The following is a 22709-nucleotide window of genomic DNA, read 5'->3' on the forward strand; positions in this document are numbered from 1 at the left end:
AAATTGTCTGATGTGAATGACAGACCTGAAACATCCTTTTTATCTCAAACAGACTTAACTCTCAACTTGCATTGGTTGTAACAATGAAGGTTATCTCCTATAAGAACCCAAAATTGCTAAATGTTTTTCATCTGGGGGTATAGCTCAGTGGTAGAGCATTCGACTGCAGATCGAGAGGTCCCCGGTTCGAACCCGGGTGCCCCCTTTTTTACTACCCGGTAAATGATTTTTAGGTTCACTGGACTGGAGGAGAAAAAACCAAAGACAGTCCTATCATGCAACTCTGTTTTCAATGCGTCTGTGCAAATGCGTGCGTGAAGAAATCAATCGGAAAGACATACCCTTTATGTCATTTCGGAAACAAAAGTGAAAACAGAAATCTTTCAAAAACATCAAAATTCAACCAAGTGGATGGAATCGTCTGCAATATTGGGATTTCAATTTCGCTGAATACACCCCAGTTCGTACCACCGAATTGAGTGCGAGGAAGTTTGCTGTTATGCAATCGAAGTCTTATCAATATTGACACGTCACCTTTTCCAATTAGATCAATGAAATTGTCTGATGTGAATGACAGACCTGAAACATCCTTTTTATCTCAAACAGACTTAACTCTCAACTTGCATTGGTTGTAACAATGAAGGTTATCTCCTATAAGAACCCAAAATTGCTAAATGTTTTTCATCTGGGGGTATAGCTCAGTGGTAGAGCATTCGACTGCAGATCGAGAGGTCCCCGGTTCGAACCCGGGTGCCCCCTTTTTTACTACCCGGTAAATGATTTTTAGGTTCACTGGACTGGAGGAGAAAAAACCAAAGACAGTCCTATCATGCAACTCTGTTTTCAATGCGTCTGTGCAAATGCGTGCGTGAAGAAATCAATCGGAAAGACATACCCTTTATGTCATTTCGGAAACAATAGAATTGAGCATTGAAAACAAAAAGTCCCAAAACAGTATTATGTCACTCAGTCCATAAAACGTGCCGTCTTTTCGGTAAACGTATTTCGCTCTCAACTATCCGACTATGCATGTCAAAACTTGGCATCAGACGGTTACATCAAATCAAGTTGCACTTCTCGTGGAAAATGAACGAGAACTGATACAACGGCAGCAAAAACTTGGGGAGTTGTGAATATTATCTCCTAAGCCCCCAGTGAGGATCGAACTCACGACCCCTGGTTTACAAGACAAGTGCTCTAACCACTGAGCTATGGAGGCTCTTGCTTCAGATTTGTGAAATTTGAACTCATAAAGCTAGGCCCTTTCTACTCAAAAGTGAAAACAGAAATCTTTCAAAAACATCAAAATTCAACCAAGTGGATGGAATCGTCTGCAATATTGGGATTTCAATTTCGCTGAATACACCCCAGTTCGTACCACCGAATTGAGTGCGAGGAAGTTTGCTGTTATGCAATCGAAGTCTTATCAATATTGACACGTCACCTTTTCCAATTAGATCAATGAAATTGTCTGATGTGAATGACAGACCTGAAACATCCTTTTTATCTCAAACAGACTTAACTCTCAACTTGCATTGGTTGTAACAATGAAGGTTATCTCCTATAAGAACCCAAAATTGCTAAATGTTTTTCATCTGGGGGTATAGCTCAGTGGTAGAGCATTCGACTGCAGATCGAGAGGTCCCCGGTTCGAACCCGGGTGCCCCCTTTTTTACTACCCGGTAAATGATTTTTAGGTTCACTGGACTGGAGGAGAAAAAACCAAAGACAGTCCTATCATGCAACTCTGTTTTCAATGCGTCTGTGCAAATGCGTGCGTGAAGAAATCAATCGGAAAGACATACCCTTTATGTCATTTCGGAAACAATAAAATTGAGCATTGAAAACAAAAAGTCCCAAAACAGTATTATGTCACTCAGTCCATAAAACGTGCCGTCTTTTCGGTAAACGTATTTCGCTCTCAACTATCCGACTATGCATGTCAAAACTTGGCATCAGACGGTTACATCAAATCAAGTTGCACTTCTCGTGGAAAATGAACGAGAACTGATACAACGGCAGCAAAAACTTGGGGAGTTGTGAATATTATCTCCTAAGCCCCCAGTGAGGATCGAACTCACGACCCCTGGTTTACAAGACCAGTGCTCTAACCACTGAGCTATGGAGGCTCTTGCTTCAGATTTGTGAAATTTCAACTCATAAAGCTAGGCCCTTTCTACTCAAAAGTGAAAACAGAAATCTTTCAAAAACATCAAAATTCAACCAAGTGGATGGAATCGTCTGCAATATTGGGATTTCAATTTCGCTGAATACACCCCAGTTCGTACCACCGAATTGAGTGCGAGGAAGTTTGCTGTTATGCAATCGAAGTCTTATCAATATTGACACGTCACCTTTTCCAATTAGATCAATGAAATTGTCTGATGTGAATGACAGACCTGAAACATCCTTTTTATCTCAAACAGACTTAACTCTCAACTTGCATTGGTTGTAACAATGAAGGTTATCTCCTATAAGAACCCAAAATTGCTAAATGTTTTTCATCTGGGGGTATAGCTCAGTGGTAGAGCATTCGACTGCAGATCGAGAGGTCCCCGGTTCGAACCCGGGTGCCCCCTTTTTTACTACCCGGTAAATGATTTTTAGGTTCACTGGACTGGAGGAGAAAAAACCAAAGACAGTCCTATCATGCAACTCTGTTTTCAATGCGTCTGTGCAAATGCGTGCGTGAAGAAATCAATCGGAAAGACATACCCTTTATGTCATTTCGGAAACAATAAAATTGAGCATTGAAAACAAAAAGTCCCAAAACAGTATTATGTCACTCAGTCCATAAAACGTGCCGTCTTTTCGGTAAACGTATTTCGCTCTCAACTATCCGACTATGCATGTCAAAACTTGGCATCAGACGGTTACATCAAATCAAGTTGCACTTCTCGTGGAAAATGAACGAGAACTGATACAACGGCAGCAAAAACTTGGGGAGTTGTGAATATTATCTCCTAAGCCCCCAGTGAGGATCGAACTCACGACCCCTGGTTTACAAGACCAGTGCTCTAACCACTGAGCTATGGAGGCTCTTGCTTCAGATTTGTGAAATTTCAACTCATAAAGCTAGGCCCTTTCTACTCAAAAGTGAAAACAGAAATCTTTCAAAAACATCAAAATTCAACCAAGTGGATGGAATCGTCTGCAATATTGGGATTTCAATTTCGCTGAATACACCCCAGTTCGTACCACCGAATTGAGTGCGAGGAAGTTTGCTGTTATGCAATCGAAGTCTTATCAATATTGACACGTCACCTTTTCCAATTAGATCAATGAAATTGTCTGATGTGAATGACAGACCTGAAACATCCTTTTTATCTCAAACAGACTTAACTCTCAACTTGCATTGGTTGTAACAATGAAGGTTATCTCCTATAAGAACCCAAAATTGCTAAATGTTTTTCATCTGGGGGTATAGCTCAGTGGTAGAGCATTCGACTGCAGATCGAGAGGTCCCCGGTTCGAACCCGGGTGCCCCCTTTTTTACTACCCGGTAAATGATTTTTAGGTTCACTGGACTGGAGGAGAAAAAACCAAAGACAGTCCTATCATGCAACTCTGTTTTCAATGCGTCTGTGCAAATGCGTGCGTGAAGAAATCAATCGGAAAGACATACCCTTTATGTCATTTCGGAAACAATAAAATTGAGCATTGAAAACAAAAAGTCCCAAAACAGTATTATGTCACTCAGTCCATAAAACGTGCCGTCTTTTCGGTAAACGTATTTCGCTCTCAACTATCCGACTATGCATGTCAAAACTTGGCATCAGACGGTTACATCAAATCAAGTTGCACTTCTCGTGGAAAATGAACGAGAACTGATACAACGGCAGCAAAAACTTGGGGAGTTGTGAATATTATCTCCTAAGCCCCCAGTGAGGATCGAACTCACGACCCCTGGTTTACAAGACCAGTGCTCTAACCACTGAGCTATGGAGGCTCTTGCTTCAGATTTGTGAAATTTCAACTCATAAAGCTAGGCCCTTTCTACTCAAAAGTGAAAACAGAAATCTTTCAAAAACATCAAAATTCAACCAAGTGGATGGAATCGTCTGCAATATTGGGATTTCAATTTCGCTGAATACACCCCAGTTCGTACCACCGAATTGAGTGCGAGGAAGTTTGCTGTTATGCAATCGAAGTCTTATCAATATTGACACGTCACCTTTTCCAATTAGATCAATGAAATTGTCTGATGTGAATGACAGACCTGAAACATCCTTTTTATCTCAAACAGACTTAACTCTCAACTTGCATTGGTTGTAACAATGAAGGTTATCTCCTATAAGAACCCAAAATTGCTAAATGTTTTTCATCTGGGGGTATAGCTCAGTGGTAGAGCATTCGACTGCAGATCGAGAGGTCCCCGGTTCGAACCCGGGTGCCCCCTTTTTTACTACCCGGTAAATGATTTTTAGGTTCACTGGACTGGAGGAGAAAAAACCAAAGACAGTCCTATCATGCAACTCTGTTTTCAATGCGTCTGTGCAAATGCGTGCGTGAAGAAATCAATCGGAAAGACATACCCTTTATGTCATTTCGGAAACAATAAAATTGAGCATTGAAAACAAAAAGTCCCAAAACAGTATTATGTCACTCAGTCCATAAAACGTGCCGTCTTTTCGGTAAACGTATTTCGCTCTCAACTATCCGACTATGCATGTCAAAACTTGGCATCAGACGGTTACATCAAATCAAGTTGCACTTCTCGTGGAAAATGAACGAGAACTGATACAACGGCAGCAAAAACTTGGGGAGTTGTGAATATTATCTCCTAAGCCCCCAGTGAGGATCGAACTCACGACCCCTGGTTTACAAGACCAGTGCTCTAACCACTGAGCTATGGAGGCTCTTGCTTCAGATTTGTGAAATTTCAACTCATAAAGCTAGGCCCTTTCTACTCAAAAGTGAAAACAGAAATCTTTCAAAAACATCAAAATTCAACCAAGTGGATGGAATCGTCTGCAATATTGGGATTTCAATTTCGCTGAATACACCCCAGTTCGTACCACCGAATTGAGTGCGAGGAAGTTTGCTGTTATGCAATCGAAGTCTTATCAATATTGACACGTCACCTTTTCCAATTAGATCAATGAAATTGTCTGATGTGAATGACAGACCTGAAACATCCTTTTTATCTCAAACAGACTTAACTCTCAACTTGCATTGGTTGTAACAATGAAGGTTATCTCCTATAAGAACCCAAAATTGCTAAATGTTTTTCATCTGGGGGTATAGCTCAGTGGTAGAGCATTCGACTGCAGATCGAGAGGTCCCCGGTTCGAACCCGGGTGCCCCCTTTTTTACTACCCGGTAAATGATTTTTAGGTTCACTGGACTGGAGGAGAAAAAACCAAAGACAGTCCTATCATGCAACTCTGTTTTCAATGCGTCTGTGCAAATGCGTGCGTGAAGAAATCAATCGGAAAGACATACCCTTTATGTCATTTCGGAAACAATAAAATTGAGCATTGAAAACAAAAAGTCCCAAAACAGTATTATGTCACTCAGTCCATAAAACGTGCCGTCTTTTCGGTAAACGTATTTCGCTCTCAACTATCCGACTATGCATGTCAAAACTTGGCATCAGACGGTTACATTAAATCAAGTTGCACTTCTCGTGGAAAATGAACGAGAACTGATACAACGGCAGCAAAAACTTGGGGAGTTGTGAATATTATCTCCTAAGCCCCCAGTGAGGATCGAACTCACGACCCCTGGTTTACAAGACCAGTGCTCTAACCACTGAGCTATGGAGGCTCTTGCTTCAGATTTGTGAAATTTCAACTCATAAAGCTAGGCCCTTTCTACTCAAAAGTGAAAACAGAAATCTTTCAAAAACATCAAAATTCAACCAAGTGGATGGAATCGTCTGCAATATTGGGATTTCAATTTCGCTGAATACACCCCAGTTCGTACCACCGAATTGAGTGCGAGGAAGTTTGCTGTTATGCAATCGAAGTCTTATCAATATTGACACGTCACCTTTTCCAATTAGATCAATGAAATTGTCTGATGTGAATGACAGACCTGAAACATCCTTTTTATCTCAAACAGACTTAACTCTCAACTTGCATTGGTTGTAACAATGAAGGTTATCTCCTATAAGAACCCAAAATTGCTAAATGTTTTTCATCTGGGGGTATAGCTCAGTGGTAGAGCATTCGACTGTAGATCGAGAGGTCCCCGGTTCGAACCCGGGTGCCCCCTTTTTTACTACCCGGTAAATGATTTTTAGGTTCACTGGACTGGAGGAGAAAAAACCAAAGACAGTCCTATCATGCAACTCTGTTTTCAATGCGTCTGTGCAAATGCGTGCGTGAAGAAATCAATCGGAAAGACATACCCTTTATGTCATTTCGGAAACAATAAAATTGAGCATTGAAAACAAAAAGTCCCAAAACAGTATTATGTCACTCAGTCCATAAAACGTGCCGTCTTTTCGGTAAACGTATTTCGCTCTCAACTATCCGACTATGCATGTCAAAACTTGGCATCAGACGGTTACATCAAATCAAGTTGCACTTCTCGTGGAAAATGAACGAGAACTGATACAACGGCAGCAAAAACTTGGGGAGTTGTGAATATTATCTCCTAAGCCCCCAGTGAGGATCGAACTCACGACCCCTGGTTTACAAGACCAGTGCTCTAACCACTGAGCTATGGAGGCTCTTGCTTCAGATTTGTGAAATTTCAACTCATAAAGCTAGGCCCTTTCTACTCAAAAGTGAAAACAGAAATCTTTCAAAAACATCAAAATTCAACCAAGTGGATGGAATCGTCTGCAATATTGGGATTTCAATTTCGCTGAATACACCCCAGTTCGTACCACCGAATTGAGTGCGAGGAAGTTTGCTGTTATGCAATCGAAGTCTTATCAATATTGACACGTCACCTTTTCCAATTAGATCAATGAAATTGTCTGATGTGAATGACAGACCTGAAACATCCTTTTTATCTCAAACAGACTTAACTCTCAACTTGCATTGGTTGTAACAATGAAGGTTATCTCCTATAAGAACCCAAAATTGCTAAATGTTTTTCATCTGGGGGTATAGCTCAGTGGTAGAGCATTCGACTGCAGATCGAGAGGTCCCCGGTTCGAACCCGGGTGCCCCCTTTTTTACTACCCGGTAAATGATTTTTAGGTTCACTGGACTGGAGGAGAAAAAACCAAAGACAGTCCTATCATGCAACTCTGTTTTCAATGCGTCTGTGCAAATGCGTGCGTGAAGAAATCAATCGGAAAGACATACCCTTTATGTCATTTCGGAAACAATAAAATTGAGCATTGAAAACAAAAAGTCCCAAAACAGTATTATGTCACTCAGTCCATAAAACGTGCCGTCTTTTCGGTAAACGTATTTCGCTCTCAACTATCCGACTATGCATGTCAAAACTTGGCATCAGACGGTTACATCAAATCAAGTTGCACTTCTCGTGGAAAATGAACGAGAACTGATACAACGGCAGCAAAAACTTGGGGAGTTGTGAATATTATCTCCTAAGCCCCCAGTGAGGATCGAACTCACGACCCCTGGTTTACAAGACCAGTGCTCTAACCACTGAGCTATGGAGGCTCTTGCTTCAGATTTGTGAAATTTCAACTCATAAAGCTAGGCCCTTTCTACTCAAAAGTGAAAACAGAAATCTTTCAAAAACATCAAAATTCAACCAAGTGGATGGAATCGTCTGCAATATTGGGATTTCAATTTCGCTGAATACACCCCAGTTCGTACCACCGAATTGAGTGCGAGGAAGTTTGCTGTTATGCAATCGAAGTCTTATCAATATTGACACGTCACCTTTTCCAATTAGATCAATGAAATTGTCTGATGTGAATGACAGACCTGAAACATCCTTTTTATCTCAAACAGACTTAACTCTCAACTTGCATTGGTTGTAACAATGAAGGTTATCTCCTATAAGAACCCAAAATTGCTAAATGTTTTTCATCTGGGGGTATAGCTCAGTGGTAGAGCATTCGACTGCAGATCGAGAGGTCCCCGGTTCGAACCCGGGTGCCCCCTTTTTTACTACCCGGTAAATGATTTTTAGGTTCACTGGACTGGAGGAGAAAAAACCAAAGACAGTCCTATCATGCAACTCTGTTTTCAATGCGTCTGTGCAAATGCGTGCGTGAAGAAATCAATCGGAAAGACATACCCTTTATGTCATTTCGGAAACAATAAAATTGAGCATTGAAAACAAAAAGTCCCAAAACAGTATTATGTCACTCAGTCCATAAAACGTGCCGTCTTTTCGGTAAACGTATTTCGCTCTCAACTATCCGACTATGCATGTCAAAACTTGGCATCAGACGGTTACATCAAATCAAGTTGCACTTCTCGTGGAAAATGAACGAGAACTGATACAACGGCAGCAAAAACTTGGGGAGTTGTGAATATTATCTCCTAAGCCCCCAGTGAGGATCGAACTCACGACCCCTGGTTTACAAGACCAGTGCTCTAACCACTGAGCTATGGAGGCTCTTGCTTCAGATTTGTGAAATTTCAACTCATAAAGCTAGGCCCTTTCTACTCAAAAGTGAAAACAGAAATCTTTCAAAAACATCAAAATTCAACCAAGTGGATGGAATCGTCTGCAATATTGGGATTTCAATTTCGCTGAATACACCCCAGTTCGTACCACCGAATTGAGTGCGAGGAAGTTTGCTGTTATGCAATCGAAGTCTTATCAATATTGACACGTCACCTTTTCCAATTAGATCAATGAAATTGTCTGATGTGAATGACAGACCTGAAACATCCTTTTTATCTCAAACAGACTTAACTCTCAACTTGCATTGGTTGTAACAATGAAGGTTATCTCCTATAAGAACCCAAAATTGCTAAATGTTTTTCATCTGGGGGTATAGCTCAGTGGTAGAGCATTCGACTGCAGATCGAGAGGTCCCCGGTTCGAACCCGGGTGCCCCCTTTTTTACTACCCGGTAAATGATTTTTAGGTTCACTGGACTGGAGGAGAAAAAACCAAAGACAGTCCTATCATGCAACTCTGTTTTCAATGCGTCTGTGCAAATGCGTGCGTGAAGAAATCAATCGGAAAGACATACCCTTTATGTCATTTCGGAAACAATAAAATTGAGCATTGAAAACAAAAAGTCCCAAAACAGTATTATGTCACTCAGTCCATAAAACGTGCCGTCTTTTCGGTAAACGTATTTCGCTCTCAACTATCCGACTATGCATGTCAAAACTTGGCATCAGACGGTTACATCAAATCAAGTTGCACTTCTCGTGGAAAATGAACGAGAACTGATACAACGGCAGCAAAAACTTGGGGAGTTGTGAATATTATCTCCTAAGCCCCCAGTGAGGATCGAACTCACGACCCCTGGTTTACAAGACCAGTGCTCTAACCACTGAGCTATGGAGGCTCTTGCTTCAGATTTGTGAAATTTCAACTCATAAAGCTAGGCCCTTTCTACTCAAAAGTGAAAACAGAAATCTTTCAAAAACATCAAAATTCAACCAAGTGGATGGAATCGTCTGCAATATTGGGATTTCAATTTCGCTGAATACACCCCAGTTCGTACCACCGAATTGAGTGCGAGGAAGTTTGCTGTTATGCAATCGAAGTCTTATCAATATTGACACGTCACCTTTTCCAATTAGATCAATGAAATTGTCTGATGTGAATGACAGACCTGAAACATCCTTTTTATCTCAAACAGACTTAACTCTCAACTTGCATTGGTTGTAACAATGAAGGTTATCTCCTATAAGAACCCAAAATTGCTAAATGTTTTTCATCTGGGGGTATAGCTCAGTGGTAGAGCATTCGACTGCAGATCGAGAGGTCCCCGGTTCGAACCCGGGTGCCCCCTTTTTTACTACCCGGTAAATGATTTTTAGGTTCACTGGACTGGAGGAGAAAAAACCAAAGACAGTCCTATCATGCAACTCTGTTTTCAATGCGTCTGTGCAAATGCGTGCGTGAAGAAATCAATCGGAAAGACATACCCTTTATGTCATTTCGGAAACAATAAAATTGAGCATTGAAAACAAAAAGTCCCAAAACAGTATTATGTCACTCAGTCCATAAAACGTGCCGTCTTTTCGGTAAACGTATTTCGCTCTCAACTATCCGACTATGCATGTCAAAACTTGGCATCAGACGGTTACATCAAATCAAGTTGCACTTCTCGTGGAAAATGAACGAGAACTGATACAACGGCAGCAAAAACTTGGGGAGTTGTGAATATTATCTCCTAAGCCCCCAGTGAGGATCGAACTCACGACCCCTGGTTTACAAGACCAGTGCTCTAACCACTGAGCTATGGAGGCTCTTGCTTCAGATTTGTGAAATTTCAACTCATAAAGCTAGGCCCTTTCTACTCAAAAGTGAAAACAGAAATCTTTCAAAAACATCAAAATTCAACCAAGTGGATGGAATCGTCTGCAATATTGGGATTTCAATTTCGCTGAATACACCCCAGTTCGTACCACCGAATTGAGTGCGAGGAAGTTTGCTGTTATGCAATCGAAGTCTTATCAATATTGACACGTCACCTTTTCCAATTAGATCAATGAAATTGTCTGATGTGAATGACAGACCTGAAACATCCTTTTTATCTCAAACAGACTTAACTCTCAACTTGCATTGGTTGTAACAATGAAGGTTATCTCCTATAAGAACCCAAAATTGCTAAATGTTTTTCATCTGGGGTTATAGCTCAGTGGTAGAGCATTCGACTGCAGATCGAGAGGTCCCCGGTTCGAACCCGGGTGCCCCCTTTTTTACTACCCGGTAAATGATTTTTAGGTTCACTGGACTGGAGGAGAAAAAACCAAAGACAGTCCTATCATGCAACTCTGTTTTCAATGCGTCTGTGCAAATGCGTGCGTGAAGAAATCAATCGGAAAGACATACCCTTTATGTCATTTCGGAAACAATAAAATTGAGCATTGAAAACAAAAAGTCCCAAAACAGTATTATGTCACTCAGTCCATAAAACGTGCCGTCTTTTCGGTAAACGTATTTCGCTCTCAACTATCCGACTATGCATGTCAAAACTTGGCATCAGACGGTTACATCAAATCAAGTTGCACTTCTCGTGGAAAATGAACGAGAACTGATACAACGGCAGCAAAAACTTGGGGAGTTGTGAATATTATCTCCTAAGCCCCCAGTGAGGATCGAACTCACGACCCCTGGTTTACAAGACCAGTGCTCTAACCACTGAGCTATGGAGGCTCTTGCTTCAGATTTGTGAAATTTCAACTCATAAAGCTAGGCCCTTTCTACTCAAAAGTGAAAACAGAAATCTTTCAAAAACATCAAAATTCAACCAAGTGGATGGAATCGTCTGCAATATTGGGATTTCAATTTCGCTGAATACACCCCAGTTCGTACCACCGAATTGAGTGCGAGGAAGTTTGCTGTTATGCAATCGAAGTCTTATCAATATTGACACGTCACCTTTTCCAATTAGATCAATGAAATTGTCTGATGTGAATGACAGACCTGAAACATCCTTTTTATCTCAAACAGACTTAACTCTCAACTTGCATTGGTTGTAACAATGAAGGTTATCTCCTATAAGAACCCAAAATTGCTAAATGTTTTTCATCTGGGGGTATAGCTCAGTGGTAGAGCATTCGACTGCAGATCGAGAGGTCCCCGGTTCGAACCCGGGTGCCCCCTTTTTTACTACCCGGTAAATGATTTTTAGGTTCACTGGACTGGAGGAGAAAAAACCAAAGACAGTCCTATCATGCAACTCTGTTTTCAATGCGTCTGTGCAAATGCGTGCGTGAAGAAATCAATCGGAAAGACATACCCTTTATGTCATTTCGGAAACAATAAAATTGAGCATTGAAAACAAAAAGTCCCAAAACAGTATTATGTCACTCAGTCCATAAAACGTGCCGTCTTTTCGGTAAACGTATTTCGCTCTCAACTATCCGACTATGCATGTCAAAACTTGGCATCAGACGGTTACATCAAATCAAGTTGCACTTCTCGTGGAAAATGAACGAGAACTGATACAACGGCAGCAAAAACTTGGGGAGTTGTGAATATTATCTCCTAAGCCCCCAGTGAGGATCGAACTCACGACCCCTGGTTTACAAGACCAGTGCTCTAACCACTGAGCTATGGAGGCTCTTGCTTCAGATTTGTGAAATTTCAACTCATAAAGCTAGGCCCTTTCTACTCAAAAGTGAAAACAGAAATCTTTCAAAAACATCAAAATTCAACCAAGTGGATGGAATCGTCTGCAATATTGGGATTTCAATTTCGCTGAATACACCCCAGTTCGTACCACCGAATTGAGTGCGAGGAAGTTTGCTGTTATGCAATCGAAGTCTTATCAATATTGACACGTCACCTTTTCCAATTAGATCAATGAAATTGTCTGATGTGAATGACAGACCTGAAACATCCTTTTTATCTCAAACAGACTTAACTCTCAACTTGCATTGGTTGTAACAATGAAGGTTATCTCCTATAAGAACCCAAAATTGCTAAATGTTTTTCATCTGGGGTTATAGCTCAGTGGTAGAGCATTCGACTGCAGATCGAGAGGTCCCCGGTTCGAACCCGGGTGCCCCCTTTTTTACTACCCGGTAAATGATTTTTAGGTTCACTGGACTGGAGGAGAAAAAACCAAAGACAGTCCTATCATGCAACTCTGTTTTCAATGCGTCTGTGCAAATGCGTGCGTGAAGAAATCAATCGGAAAGACATACCCTTTATGTCATTTCGGAAACAATAAAATTGAGCATTGAAAACAAAAAGTCCCAAAACAGTATTATGTCACTCAGTCCATAAAACGTGCCGTCTTTTCGGTAAACGTATTTCGCTCTCAACTATCCGACTATGCATGTCAAAACTTGGCATCAGACGGTTACATCAAATCAAGTTGCACTTCTCGTGGAAAATGAACGAGAACTGATACAACGGCAGCAAAAACTTGGGGAGTTGTGAATATTATCTCCTAAGCCCCCAGTGAGGATCGAACTCACGACCCCTGGTTTACAAGACCAGTGCTCTAACCACTGAGCTATGGAGGCTCTTGCTTCAGATTTGTGAAATTTCAACTCATAAAGCTAGGCCCTTTCTACTCAAAAGTGAAAACAGAAATCTTTCAAAAACATCAAAATTCAACCAAGTGGATGGAATCGTCTGCAATATTGGGATTTCAATTTCGCTGAATACACCCCAGTTCGTACCACCGAATTGAGTGCGAGGAAGTTTGCTGTTATGCAATCGAAGTCTTATCAATATTGACACGTCACCTTTTCCAATTAGATCAATGAAATTGTCTGATGTGAATGACAGACCTGAAACATCCTTTTTATCTCAAACAGACTTAACTCTCAACTTGCATTGGTTGTAACAATGAAGGTTATCTCCTATAAGAACCCAAAATTGCTAAATGTTTTTCATCTGGGGGTATAGCTCAGTGGTAGAGCATTCGACTGCAGATCGAGAGGTCCCCGGTTCGAACCCGGGTGCCCCCTTTTTTACTACCCGGTAAATGATTTTTAGGTTCACTGGACTGGAGGAGAAAAAACCAAAGACAGTCCTATCATGCAACTCTGTTTTCAATGCGTCTGTGCAAATGCGTGCGTGAAGAAATCAATCGGAAAGACATACCCTTTATGTCATTTCGGAAACAATAAAATTGAGCATTGAAAACAAAAAGTCCCAAAACAGTATTATGTCACTCAGTCCATAAAACGTGCCGTCTTTTCGGTAAACGTATTTCGCTCTCAACTATCCGACTATGCATGTCAAAACTTGGCATCAGACGGTTACATCAAATCAAGTTGCACTTCTCGTGGAAAATGAACGAGAACTGATACAACGGCAGCAAAAACTTGGGGAGTTGTGAATATTATCTCCTAAGCCCCCAGTGAGGATCGAACTCACGACCCCTGGTTTACAAGACCAGTGCTCTAACCACTGAGCTATGGAGGCTCTTGCTTCAGATTTGTGAAATTTCAACTCATAAAGCTAGGCCCTTTCTACTCAAAAGTGAAAACAGAAATCTTTCAAAAACATCAAAATTCAACCAAGTGGATGGAATCGTCTGCAATATTGGGATTTCAATTTCGCTGAATACACCCCAGTTCGTACCACCGAATTGAGTGCGAGGAAGTTTGCTGTTATGCAATCGAAGTCTTATCAATATTGACACGTCACCTTTTCCAATTAGATCAATGAAATTGTCTGATGTGAATGACAGACCTGAAACATCCTTTTTATCTCAAACAGACTTAACTCTCAACTTGCATTGGTTGTAACAATGAAGGTTATCTCCTATAAGAACCCAAAATTGCTAAATGTTTTTCATCTGGGGTTATAGCTCAGTGGTAGAGCATTCGACTGCAGATCGAGAGGTCCCCGGTTCGAACCCGGGTGCCCCCTTTTTTACTACCTGGTAAATGATTTTTAGGTTCACTGGACTGGAGGAGAAAAAACCAAAGACAGTCCTATCATGCAACTCTGTTTTCAATGCGTCTGTGCAAATGCGTGCGTGAAGAAATCAATCGGAAAGACATACCCTTTATGTCATTTCGGAAACAATAAAATTGAGCATTGAAAACAAAAAGTCCCAAAACAGTATTATGTCACTCAGTCCATAAAACGTGCCGTCTTTTCGGTAAACGTATTTCGCTCTCAACTATCCGACTATGCATGTCAAAACTTGGCATCAGACGGTTACATCAAATCAAGTTGCACTTCTCGTGGAAAATGAACGAGAACTGATACAACGGCAGCAAAAACTTGGGGAGTTGTGAATATTATCTCCTAAGCCCCCAGTGAGGATCGAACTCACGACCCCTGGTTTACAAGACCAGTGCTCTAACCACTGAGCTATGGAGGCTCTTGCTTCAGATTTGTGAAATTTCAACTCATAAAGCTAGGCCCTTTCTACTCAAAAGTGAAAACAGAAATCTTTCAAAAACATCAAAATTCAACCAAGTGGATGGAATCGTCTGCAATATTGGGATTTCAATTTCGCTGAATACACCCCAGTTCGTACCACCGAATTGAGTGCGAGGAAGTTTGCTGTTATGCAATCGAAGTCTTATCAATATTGACACGTCACCTTTTCCAATTAGATCAATGAAATTGTCTGATGTGAATGACAGACCTGAAACATCCTTTTTATCTCAAACAGACTTAACTCTCAACTTGCATTGGTTGTAACAATGAAGGTTATCTCCTATAAGAACCCAAAATTGCTAAATGTTTTTCATCTGGGGTTATAGCTCAGTGGTAGAGCATTCGACTGCAGATCGAGAGGTCCCCGGTTCGAACCCGGGTGCCCCCTTTTTTACTACCCGGTAAATGATTTTTAGGTTCACTGGACTGGAGGAGAAAAAACCAAAGACAGTCCTATCATGCAACTCTGTTTTCAATGCGTCTGTGCAAATGCGTGCGTGAAGAAATCAATCGGAAAGACATACCCTTTATGTCATTTCGGAAACAATAAAATTGAGCATTGAAAACAAAAAGTCCCAAAACAGTATTATGTCACTCAGTCCATAAAACGTGCCGTCTTTTCGGTAAACGTATTTCGCTCTCAACTATCCGACTATGCATGTCAAAACTTGGCATCAGACGGTTACATCAAATCAAGTTGCACTTCTCGTGGAAAATGAACGAGAACTGATACAACGGCAGCAAAAACTTGGGGAGTTGTGAATATTATCTCCTAAGCCCCCAGTGAGGATCGAACTCACGACCCCTGGTTTACAAGACCAGTGCTCTAACCACTGAGCTATGGAGGCTCTTGCTTCAGATTTGTGAAATTTCAACTCATAAAGCTAGGCCCTTTCTACTCAAAAGTGAAAACAGAAATCTTTCAAAAACATCAAAATTCAACCAAGTGGATGGAATCGTCTGCAATATTGGGATTTCAATTTCGCTGAATACACCCCAGTTCGTACCACCGAATTGAGTGCGAGGAAGTTTGCTGTTATGCAATCGAAGTCTTATCAATATTGACACGTCACCTTTTCCAATTAGATCAATGAAATTGTCTGATGTGAATGACAGACCTGAAACATCCTTTTTATCTCAAACAGACTTAACTCTCAACTTGCATTGGTTGTAACAATGAAGGTTATCTCCTATAAGAACCCAAAATTGCTAAATGTTTTTCATCTGGGGTTATAGCTCAGTGGTAGAGCATTCGACTGCAGATCGAGAGGTCCCCGGTTCGAACCCGGGTGCCCCCTTTTTTACTACCCGGTAAATGATTTTTAGGTTCACTGGACTGGAGGAGAAAAAACCAAAGACAGTCCTATCATGCAACTCTGTTTTCAATGCGTCTGTGCAAATGCGTGCGTGAAGAAATCAATCGGAAAGACATACCCTTTATGTCATTTCGGAAACAATAAAATTGAGCATTGAAAACAAAAAGTCCCAAAACAGTATTATGTCACTCAGTCCATAAAACGTGCCGTCTTTTCGGTAAACGTATTTCGCTCTCAACTATCCGACTATGCATGTCAAAACTTGGCATCAGACGGTTACATCAAATCAAGTTGCACTTCTCGTGGAAAATGAACGAGAACTGATACAACGGCAGCAAAAACTTGGGGAGTTGTGAATATTATCTCCTAAGCCCCCAGTGAGGATCGAACTCACGACCCCTGGTTTACAAGACCAGTGCTCTAACCACTGAGCTATGGAGGCTCTTGCTTCAGATTTGTGAAATTTCAACTCATAAAGCTAGGACGTTTAATAGAGACCAAATTACCTCTTTTTTTCAAAATTCAGAGATGGAAACTTTAGAATATTTAATGGCCCTACAGATTCTATTTAATGAACAAAAAACTGAAAAACAGATGTTGGAAGATGTTTTATAGTCACAAGATGAAAAACACCAGAAGAATAAGGGACTATATTCGTGGACAACGAAAAATAAAGAATAAAGGGCGACAATTCTAACTGGAATATTAATATTCATTTCGAAATGAAGCAGAGCTCTATAATTTTTTCCGGTAAATGTAAACTAATATTTGAAATTGTTATAGTTTAAAAGATAGTTGCCATTATTAAACGTTTTACTCTGCATAATGACTACATATCGAATCCATGTGTATATAAAGTCTCAACAAAGCAGATCCGGATTTAGACCCCCCCCCCCCCCAAAAAAAAAAATCATGAAAATAAGAAAATAAAATGTAATTCATAGGTAAAATTTAAATTACTCTTTGGGTCAAAATTTGGTCCTTTAACTCTGTATTCTCATGAGCGCTCCTTGAAACATTAAATCCCGAATATGTGCATGCCGAGGGACATTTGTTAGATAACACGTAAACAAACATAATGTGCTCAGAATAGAACTATTAAACTAAGACTTCTAAATTGTGAAGTTGAAATCATTCCTCCGTAAATATTACGGACGCCATCACCAGTTGGTTGACTGTTATGGGATATCCGTTGCACAAATGATAGCGGATATGTTTTTGAAAGAGGGACGAAAGATACCAAAGGGACAGTCAAACTCATAAATCTAAAACAAACTGACAACATCATGGCTAAAAATGAAAAAGACAAACAAACAACAGCACACACGACACAACATAGAAAACTAAAGAATAAACAACACAAACCCTACCAAAAAAACTAGGGGTGATCTCAACCTTCTGAACCTTTTCTTCCATTAATGACGCCTTTTGACGCCTGTGTAGTACCTCAGTTGAAATTCGTTGACGACGAAATGTCGGCATTAGACTTTAAAGTTAGTACAATTTGTATCTTATATGAAAAGGATATTCATGAGAATATCTGACTTAAATTTATTTGATGAAATATTTGTTTTTCGCAATTCATTAATACTTTAAAGCCTATTTGCAGCATTTTACTGAAAAATCTTATGCGAATCAAGAATGCAAAAAAAAAAAATCAATTTAAGTAAGGGTAACTATAATCCCTTCTCGTTTTCACGACTGTGACCTATCGAATTAAACTTATTACCGGAATTTTACTAGCAAGAGCAACACGACGGGTGTCACATCAGAAGCAGAATATGCTTACCCTCCCCAGAACACTAGGTATTATCCAAGTTTTAGGTGGGGTTCAAGTTGTCCTGTCTTTAGTTTTCTATGTTGTGTTTGTGTACCATTGTTGTTTTCAGACCGAATGTTAATGAGTGTCCCTTATTTTAAGTTCATAGGGGATTGACTTGTTTAAATAGTCATTTCATCTATTTAGTATGTATGCTCTCCATTAAAGGAAATTCATAATATTTTATTTCAAAAATTGTAGTCTGAACTTCTATCACTTCAAACTACAGAGAGTCTGAAAAGACAATATTTTACTCGACTAGTCTCGACATTTTCTCGACAGTAACTTTACTGTACTTAATTTTACTCGACTTTGGTCTCGACTTTACCTAATAAGACTGATTCAGTACTAAAAGAGTCAGTACTAGGTGATCTTGGTGTAGTCTGAAATGGTCTCGACCAAGGCTCGACCAGTCTCGGTTCAGTCTCGACAAGTCTTGACCTTTAAATTTAGTCTTCCCAGCCCATTTAACTAAACTATATATTGCTCTTACAAAATTCCAGGTTATTTCATTTGGTTCATTGCTGTGAAATTAAAAAATATATATATATTAATTGGCAAAAAAAAAGCGAGAATTTCAGTTCTGATTAAATTCAGATAGTCATCTTTAATTATTTCTATAACTTTTCAAAATCAATTTTCATTTCATAAACTCTACAGCTATCTAGATAAAAAAAACCATATATATATATTAATAGACAACAATGAATTTTAAGTCGAACTGAATTCAGATACTTGTAGTCAACTTTAAATTTGTTTATGACTTTTTGAAATTAACTTTGATTTTCATAAAATTAAACAGCTATATAAGTTATATATTGATCTGAATGAATCCCAGGTCGTTACGTATTTTGATGTATTGCTGTCAACTTTAAGGATTAAATAAATATAGGTAAAAAAAAAAAAAAAAAAAAAAAAAACTAGAATTAGCAGTTCGGACTTATATAGCTTTTTCAAAGCAACTTGGATTTTCGTGAAAACTATATAGCTATCTCAGTTGTATATTGATCTTACTGAAACCAATTCAAAACATACAAAAAAATACAAAACAACCTGGCATTTTATAAGATAAATATAAATTCTAATATGACGACCTATTCTCGTCAAACAGTATAATCAAAATATATCTACACAATAAAAGGGTAGGGTAAAATAATCGAATATAAATGCCCAAGCCATGGTTAAATGAAAACAAATCCACGGCTGCCATGATTTATTTCTCAAGTAAAGATAAATAAAAAATTTGATGAAAATCCTAGCTGGTTTGAAAAAGTTATAATTTTTTTTTAAAATTACACCTTTGTTTTGTTAATTCAAGAAGTTAACATAATCATCATAAAAGAACTTTCATAGCAATCCTTGATAACCTTTAAAAAAATGAAATGTATTACAAAGTTACAGTAAAAATTCATTTCAATCAAATTTAAATATTTTTTTGTCAAAATTAAAGACTTGGCATTACAAGATGCTCTTTAATAATGTTTAATTACACATCAGTACAAATGTATTTAACAGGTAAAAAGAAAGCCATATTTTCTTAAACTAATATTTTATTTATCTAGTGAATTCAAAAGGCCTTGCGATTTAAGTTAAACAGGATGTTGCAATTTTGAATGAATGTTATTTAGAATAATTACTCTGTGATCTTTTTAATGAGTTTGCCTCAATCAGGAGGTATTGCTATATACTTCACCACTGATCAGAAGAACAATTTTGATTAATTTTTTAACTTTATTTACCCCTTTTTCATATATATTATATATACTACATCCCAAATTATAAGAAAAGGTATATTTCCAATATAAGGTTAAACATTTCAGTGATTTAGTTGGCTGTTGTTACCTCAGTAAAACGATAATCATTTTATAACTATTGTATGTACCTATGAAACCTATTTTATTGTGGCTGTTGTCATGTCAGTTAGAAAATAAGTTTATTTTCAGAGTTAAATGTTTGAGTTTAAACTGAATTCTGATAGTCATCTTCAAATCTTTTATAACTTTTTCAAATCAGCTTGGATTTTCATCTTATTTTTCAGATATCTTTATTATATATTTATCTAACCGAATGCCAGGTTGCTTTGTGTTTTGATTGAGTGCTGTCAAAGTAAATGACTGAGTAAATAGGTATTAAAAAGCTAAAATTTTCAGTTTTGACTAAATTCAGATAAATAAAATGTACCTATGATTTAAATATTTAAATTTGACAGCAATAAATAAAATTACCAAATAAAATGGTATTTTGTAAGATAAATATATAATGGAGTTAGATGTAAATTTTGATGAAAAACTAAGTTGCTTTGAAATTCTATAAAAAAAAATGAAGATGGCTATCTAAATTTAGTCCGAACAGAAAATTATAGCTTTTTTCATACCTTGATTAATTAAATCCTAAGAGTTGACAGCAATATGCCAAACAACAGAACAACCTGAGATTCAGTAAGATCAATATACAACTAAGATAGCTGTATAGTTTTATGAAAACCCAAGTAAACTTGAATAAATTGGCTCACCGAGCGCATAAAGCTGGATACAACCGCAGAGAAGGTCAACCCTTAAAAGTTGGGACAAAAATAGACACAATATTTGCGTTTAAAGACAGGTCTGGAAATTTGGATTGTAATTAAATATTTGACACATAATAAGTTTCTGACACAGAATAACTGTAGTCAAAGAGCTTATAATTGATTATATGATTTGAATGCAAATTTAATATTTTGCTTTTGTGCAATACATATACTGTAGCGAATTTACCCCCCCCCCCTCCAAAAAAAAAAAACAAACAAACAAAAAAACAAACAAAAACAAACCAACCCTTTTTTTACTCCCATTTTTTGTTTTACAAATAAATATAATATTTGAAGAAATTTTCTTTTTTATTTCTGTAATTTGAGAAAAATTGTCCCCACCTCTCAACATTGTTTTCTAACCAAACCCCCAATTTGTTTAACCCCCTTCCTTTCCTCAAAAAGACATAAGACAATACAACTTTTCTTTATAACAAAACCATTGCAAGAGAGGTAACTCTTAACGCAAAAAAAATCACAACCAAACAGATGATATTGATCACTTATAAACAAATATATTACCACTGAACCCTTTGATGTACACTATTACCATATTATATATACTTCCGTCACAAAATTTGATGTTTCTAGAAACAGCTAAAAAGCAATTCAAACTAGAACTTGCCCCTAATTTCTAAACGGTTTGAGCCATTATAGCTTATTTAATTACCCATCAATCAAATCCTAGAATTTAACAGCAATAAACCAGAATACAAAACAACCTGACATTCTATTAATCAATTTATAATTGCGATAGCTGTACATTTTGATGAAAATTCAAGTTGATTTTAAAAAGTTATATTTTTCTTTAAAGATGACTATCTGAATTCAGTTCACAAATTCCCTTTCTTACCTATTTTAATTTAATCCTTACATTTGACAGCAATACACCAAACTACATAACGAACTGGGATTCAGTAAGATAAATTTATAACTTATATAGCTGTTTGGTTTTATGAAAATTCAAGTTAATTTGAAAAAGTAATAAAGAAATTAAAATTTGACTATCTGAATTCAGTCCGACTGAAAATTCTTGCTGTTTTTAACTATTTATTAAATCTTCAAATTCGACAACAATAAATTAAACTACCAAACAACCTGAATTCTGTAAGATGAAATATAAGTAGAGATAGCTGTACAATTTTATTTAAATCCAAGTTGATTTGAAAAAGTTATAGAAAAAATTAAAGACGACTATCTGAATTTAATTAAAACTGAAAATTCTTGCTTTTTTTACCTATTCATTTAATTTCACTTTCACAGAAACTACCAAATAACTCGTCGGGTCCACGGAAAACAATGTTCATCATTATTTACAATCTCGTTGTCATACTAGTCCATTGGTTCTTTCATCTCAATGGCTAAGTTATGCAAGACTGCACATGCCATTATAATCTTAAAAACTTTTTCTGGGTGCATTCTGATTCCCTGATGTAGACAACTGAACTTCTCCACCAACCAAATGTCCGTTCAATGCAGCAACTCATGGCATGGCTCTGTTGGTCTCATATACGGTGTCATAAGAAAACTCCTTCACGCATATCCACTGTCACCTAGGATCAACCCACCTTGCACTGACAGGTGGAATTCTTCTAAATGGGTGCACACTTGCAAACATCCCATAATGTGACTGTCGTGTACGCTTTCTGACCACCTAGCTACAGCGTTTGTAAATTTACCTGAAAAACAAATTTGATTTACACGTAGTTCAAGCATAAAAAGTCAGTCCCATTAAATGTATACGATTCTGCAGCTTCCGAACGCTTAACGTTAATTACAGAATAGTTATTGAAAAACACAATCTTACGGGCAGTTCATATATCACGATAATGACCAGTTTTTAAATAACTATTATGTTTATTTCATTGAGGAACCATGTTTTTAAAAATTCTCATAAATTCAAATTGTTCAAAACAAACTCGAGTTATTGTACAATTTCTATACGAAAAAGTGAAGACCAGTCATAGTGATAACTATAAGTCACTACCATTCATGTAAGCGCAATTTTTCAGTTTCAGTTTATGAAAACAAAATAATGTAAACAATTCAACAACTTCAATAAAAATTGAAATCAGGA

At 38.1% G+C, this 22709-nt stretch overlaps 37 non-coding genes across 37 annotated transcripts; 19 read left to right on the plus strand and 18 right to left on the minus strand.

Annotated features, from left to right (window-relative positions):
- Positions 1–133: 133 nt before the first annotated feature.
- Positions 134–205, plus strand: Trnac-gca (transfer RNA cysteine (anticodon GCA)). Its single transcript has one exon. It is a non-coding gene; the product is annotated as a tRNA-Cys (tRNA).
- Positions 206–687: 482 nt separating this feature from the next.
- Trnac-gca (transfer RNA cysteine (anticodon GCA)) lies at positions 688–759 on the plus strand. Its single transcript has one exon. It is a non-coding gene; the product is annotated as a tRNA-Cys (tRNA).
- Positions 760–1146: 387 nt separating this feature from the next.
- Positions 1147–1219, minus strand: Trnat-ugu (transfer RNA threonine (anticodon UGU)). Its single transcript has one exon. It is a non-coding gene; the product is annotated as a tRNA-Thr (tRNA).
- Positions 1220–1597: 378 nt separating this feature from the next.
- On the plus strand, positions 1598–1669 carry Trnac-gca (transfer RNA cysteine (anticodon GCA)). The gene has a single exon. It is a non-coding gene; the product is annotated as a tRNA-Cys (tRNA).
- Positions 1670–2056: 387 nt separating this feature from the next.
- On the minus strand, positions 2057–2129 carry Trnat-ugu (transfer RNA threonine (anticodon UGU)). Its single transcript has one exon. It is a non-coding gene; the product is annotated as a tRNA-Thr (tRNA).
- Positions 2130–2507: 378 nt separating this feature from the next.
- Trnac-gca (transfer RNA cysteine (anticodon GCA)) lies at positions 2508–2579 on the plus strand. Its single transcript has one exon. It is a non-coding gene; the product is annotated as a tRNA-Cys (tRNA).
- Positions 2580–2966: 387 nt separating this feature from the next.
- Trnat-ugu (transfer RNA threonine (anticodon UGU)) lies at positions 2967–3039 on the minus strand. Its single transcript has one exon. It is a non-coding gene; the product is annotated as a tRNA-Thr (tRNA).
- Positions 3040–3417: 378 nt separating this feature from the next.
- Positions 3418–3489, plus strand: Trnac-gca (transfer RNA cysteine (anticodon GCA)). Its single transcript has one exon. It is a non-coding gene; the product is annotated as a tRNA-Cys (tRNA).
- A 387-nt stretch (positions 3490–3876) lies between these two features.
- On the minus strand, positions 3877–3949 carry Trnat-ugu (transfer RNA threonine (anticodon UGU)). Its single transcript has one exon. It is a non-coding gene; the product is annotated as a tRNA-Thr (tRNA).
- Positions 3950–4327: 378 nt separating this feature from the next.
- Positions 4328–4399, plus strand: Trnac-gca (transfer RNA cysteine (anticodon GCA)). Its single transcript has one exon. It is a non-coding gene; the product is annotated as a tRNA-Cys (tRNA).
- A 387-nt stretch (positions 4400–4786) lies between these two features.
- Trnat-ugu (transfer RNA threonine (anticodon UGU)) lies at positions 4787–4859 on the minus strand. The gene has a single exon. It is a non-coding gene; the product is annotated as a tRNA-Thr (tRNA).
- Positions 4860–5237: 378 nt separating this feature from the next.
- Trnac-gca (transfer RNA cysteine (anticodon GCA)) lies at positions 5238–5309 on the plus strand. The gene has a single exon. It is a non-coding gene; the product is annotated as a tRNA-Cys (tRNA).
- A 387-nt stretch (positions 5310–5696) lies between these two features.
- Positions 5697–5769, minus strand: Trnat-ugu (transfer RNA threonine (anticodon UGU)). Its single transcript has one exon. It is a non-coding gene; the product is annotated as a tRNA-Thr (tRNA).
- A 378-nt stretch (positions 5770–6147) lies between these two features.
- Trnay-gua (transfer RNA tyrosine (anticodon GUA)) lies at positions 6148–6219 on the plus strand. The gene has a single exon. It is a non-coding gene; the product is annotated as a tRNA-Tyr (tRNA).
- A 387-nt stretch (positions 6220–6606) lies between these two features.
- Positions 6607–6679, minus strand: Trnat-ugu (transfer RNA threonine (anticodon UGU)). The gene has a single exon. It is a non-coding gene; the product is annotated as a tRNA-Thr (tRNA).
- Positions 6680–7057: 378 nt separating this feature from the next.
- On the plus strand, positions 7058–7129 carry Trnac-gca (transfer RNA cysteine (anticodon GCA)). The gene has a single exon. It is a non-coding gene; the product is annotated as a tRNA-Cys (tRNA).
- Positions 7130–7516: 387 nt separating this feature from the next.
- Trnat-ugu (transfer RNA threonine (anticodon UGU)) lies at positions 7517–7589 on the minus strand. The gene has a single exon. It is a non-coding gene; the product is annotated as a tRNA-Thr (tRNA).
- A 378-nt stretch (positions 7590–7967) lies between these two features.
- On the plus strand, positions 7968–8039 carry Trnac-gca (transfer RNA cysteine (anticodon GCA)). The gene has a single exon. It is a non-coding gene; the product is annotated as a tRNA-Cys (tRNA).
- Positions 8040–8426: 387 nt separating this feature from the next.
- On the minus strand, positions 8427–8499 carry Trnat-ugu (transfer RNA threonine (anticodon UGU)). The gene has a single exon. It is a non-coding gene; the product is annotated as a tRNA-Thr (tRNA).
- A 378-nt stretch (positions 8500–8877) lies between these two features.
- On the plus strand, positions 8878–8949 carry Trnac-gca (transfer RNA cysteine (anticodon GCA)). The gene has a single exon. It is a non-coding gene; the product is annotated as a tRNA-Cys (tRNA).
- A 387-nt stretch (positions 8950–9336) lies between these two features.
- Positions 9337–9409, minus strand: Trnat-ugu (transfer RNA threonine (anticodon UGU)). Its single transcript has one exon. It is a non-coding gene; the product is annotated as a tRNA-Thr (tRNA).
- A 378-nt stretch (positions 9410–9787) lies between these two features.
- Trnac-gca (transfer RNA cysteine (anticodon GCA)) lies at positions 9788–9859 on the plus strand. Its single transcript has one exon. It is a non-coding gene; the product is annotated as a tRNA-Cys (tRNA).
- A 387-nt stretch (positions 9860–10246) lies between these two features.
- Positions 10247–10319, minus strand: Trnat-ugu (transfer RNA threonine (anticodon UGU)). Its single transcript has one exon. It is a non-coding gene; the product is annotated as a tRNA-Thr (tRNA).
- A 378-nt stretch (positions 10320–10697) lies between these two features.
- Trnac-gca (transfer RNA cysteine (anticodon GCA)) lies at positions 10698–10769 on the plus strand. The gene has a single exon. It is a non-coding gene; the product is annotated as a tRNA-Cys (tRNA).
- A 387-nt stretch (positions 10770–11156) lies between these two features.
- On the minus strand, positions 11157–11229 carry Trnat-ugu (transfer RNA threonine (anticodon UGU)). The gene has a single exon. It is a non-coding gene; the product is annotated as a tRNA-Thr (tRNA).
- Positions 11230–11607: 378 nt separating this feature from the next.
- Trnac-gca (transfer RNA cysteine (anticodon GCA)) lies at positions 11608–11679 on the plus strand. The gene has a single exon. It is a non-coding gene; the product is annotated as a tRNA-Cys (tRNA).
- Positions 11680–12066: 387 nt separating this feature from the next.
- On the minus strand, positions 12067–12139 carry Trnat-ugu (transfer RNA threonine (anticodon UGU)). Its single transcript has one exon. It is a non-coding gene; the product is annotated as a tRNA-Thr (tRNA).
- A 378-nt stretch (positions 12140–12517) lies between these two features.
- On the plus strand, positions 12518–12589 carry Trnac-gca (transfer RNA cysteine (anticodon GCA)). The gene has a single exon. It is a non-coding gene; the product is annotated as a tRNA-Cys (tRNA).
- A 387-nt stretch (positions 12590–12976) lies between these two features.
- On the minus strand, positions 12977–13049 carry Trnat-ugu (transfer RNA threonine (anticodon UGU)). Its single transcript has one exon. It is a non-coding gene; the product is annotated as a tRNA-Thr (tRNA).
- A 378-nt stretch (positions 13050–13427) lies between these two features.
- Trnac-gca (transfer RNA cysteine (anticodon GCA)) lies at positions 13428–13499 on the plus strand. The gene has a single exon. It is a non-coding gene; the product is annotated as a tRNA-Cys (tRNA).
- Positions 13500–13886: 387 nt separating this feature from the next.
- Positions 13887–13959, minus strand: Trnat-ugu (transfer RNA threonine (anticodon UGU)). The gene has a single exon. It is a non-coding gene; the product is annotated as a tRNA-Thr (tRNA).
- Positions 13960–14337: 378 nt separating this feature from the next.
- Trnac-gca (transfer RNA cysteine (anticodon GCA)) lies at positions 14338–14409 on the plus strand. The gene has a single exon. It is a non-coding gene; the product is annotated as a tRNA-Cys (tRNA).
- A 387-nt stretch (positions 14410–14796) lies between these two features.
- On the minus strand, positions 14797–14869 carry Trnat-ugu (transfer RNA threonine (anticodon UGU)). Its single transcript has one exon. It is a non-coding gene; the product is annotated as a tRNA-Thr (tRNA).
- Positions 14870–15247: 378 nt separating this feature from the next.
- Trnac-gca (transfer RNA cysteine (anticodon GCA)) lies at positions 15248–15319 on the plus strand. Its single transcript has one exon. It is a non-coding gene; the product is annotated as a tRNA-Cys (tRNA).
- A 387-nt stretch (positions 15320–15706) lies between these two features.
- On the minus strand, positions 15707–15779 carry Trnat-ugu (transfer RNA threonine (anticodon UGU)). The gene has a single exon. It is a non-coding gene; the product is annotated as a tRNA-Thr (tRNA).
- Positions 15780–16157: 378 nt separating this feature from the next.
- On the plus strand, positions 16158–16229 carry Trnac-gca (transfer RNA cysteine (anticodon GCA)). Its single transcript has one exon. It is a non-coding gene; the product is annotated as a tRNA-Cys (tRNA).
- Positions 16230–16616: 387 nt separating this feature from the next.
- Positions 16617–16689, minus strand: Trnat-ugu (transfer RNA threonine (anticodon UGU)). The gene has a single exon. It is a non-coding gene; the product is annotated as a tRNA-Thr (tRNA).
- Between the last annotated feature and the right edge of the window lie 6020 nt (positions 16690–22709).

Source organism: Mytilus galloprovincialis, chromosome 3 (genome assembly GCF_965363235.1).
Source record: "Mytilus galloprovincialis chromosome 3, xbMytGall1.hap1.1, whole genome shotgun sequence".
Classification (NCBI taxonomy): domain Eukaryota; kingdom Metazoa; phylum Mollusca; class Bivalvia; order Mytilida; family Mytilidae; genus Mytilus; species Mytilus galloprovincialis.